The following is a 1,555-nucleotide window of genomic DNA, read 5'->3' as shown; positions in this document are numbered from 1 at the left end:
GTATCAATGCCAAATAATTTGGCATTCAGCTTCATGATTGCACCAAGAAACTTGGCAGTTTGCTCTTCAGTAACATCCTCATTCTCTTCAGAAGAGGAATACTCATCAGAGCTCATGAAGGGCATAAGGAGGTTCAATGGAATCTCTATGGTCTCTAGATGAGCCTCAGAGTCCCTTGGTTCCTCAAAGGGAAGCTCCTTATTGATCACGGGACGTCCCAAGAGGTCTTCCTCCTTGGGATTCAAGTCCTCCACTCCCCTTGTAGGTTTGGCCATAGTGCTTATGTCAATGGCCTTGCACTCTCCTTTTGGGTTCTCTTCTGTATTGCTTGGGAGAGTACTGGGAGGGATTTCAGTGATCCTTTTACTCAGCTGGCCCACTTGTGCTTCCAAATTTCTAATGGAAGATCTTGTTTCATTCATGAAACTTACAGTGGCCTTAGACAGATCAGAGACTAAGTTTGCCAGATTAGAAGTATTTTGTTCAGAGTTCTCCGTCTGTTGCTGAGTGGATGATGGAAAAGGTTTGCTATTGCTAAACCTGTTTCTTCCACCATTATTAAAGCCTTGTTGAGGCTTTTGATCCTTCCATGAGAAATTTGGATGATTTCTCCATGATGAGTTATAGGTGTTTCCATAAGGTTCACCTAAGTAATTCACCTCTGCTATTGCAGGGTTCTCATGATCATAAGCTTCTTCTTCATGAGAAGCCTCTTGAGTACTGTTGGATGCAGCTTGCATTCCATGCAGACTCTGAGAGATCATATTGACTTGCTGAGTCAATATTTTATTCTGAGCCAATATGGCATTCAGAGTATCAACTTCAAGAACTCCCTTCTTCATAGGCGTCCCATTACTCACAGGATTCCTTTCAGAAGTGTACATGAACTGGTTATTAGCAACCATGTCAATGAGTTCTTGAGCTTCTGCAGGCGTTTTCTTTAGGTGAATGGATCCACCTGCAGAAGTGTCCAGAGACATTTTTGATAGCTCAGATAAACCATCATAGAATATATCCAGGATGGTCCATTCTGAAAGCATGTCAGAAGGATACTTTTTGGTCAACTGTTTGTATCTTTCCCAAGCTTCATAGAGGGATTCACCTTCTTTCTGTCTGAAGGTTTGAACATCAGCTCTAAGCTTGATCAGCTTTTGAGGAGGAAAGTACTTGGCTAAGAAAGCCGTGACCAGCTTATCCCAAGAGTTCAGGCTGTCTTTGGGTTGAGAATCCAACCATAATCTAGCTCTGTCTCTTACAGCAAAAGGGAAAAGCATGAGCCTGTAGACTTCAGGATCTACTCCATTAGTCTTAATAGTATCACATATCTGCAAGAATTCAGTTAAGAACTGAAAAGGATCTTCAGATGGAAGTCCATGAAACTTGCAGTTCTGCTGCATCAGAGAAACTAATTGAGGTTTCAGCTCAAAGTTGTTTGCTCCAATGGCAGGAATGGAGATGCTTCTTCCATGTAAATTGGAATTAGGTGCAGTAAAGTCACCAAGCATCTTCCTTACATTATTATTATTTTCGGCTGCCATCTCCTCTTCCTGTTCGA

General features: G+C 42.0%; 1 non-coding gene across 1 annotated transcript; it reads left to right on the top strand.

Annotated features, from left to right (window-relative positions):
- The first annotated feature begins 1,034 nt into the window (after positions 1–1,034).
- On the top strand, positions 1,035–1,142 carry LOC148555542 (small nucleolar RNA R71). Its single transcript, XR_015888118.1, has one exon. It is a non-coding gene; the product is annotated as a small nucleolar RNA R71 (small nucleolar RNA).
- The last annotated feature ends 413 nt before the right edge of the window (positions 1,143–1,555 follow it).

The sequence above is a fragment of the Arachis ipaensis genome, chromosome B6 (genome assembly GCF_059453495.1).
Source record: "Arachis ipaensis isolate K30076 ecotype BB chromosome B6, ASM5945349v1, whole genome shotgun sequence".
NCBI lineage: Eukaryota > Viridiplantae > Streptophyta > Magnoliopsida > Fabales > Fabaceae > Arachis > Arachis ipaensis.
The sequence above is the reverse complement of the archived record's forward strand: the minus strand, read 5'-3'. Positions and strand labels throughout refer to the sequence as shown.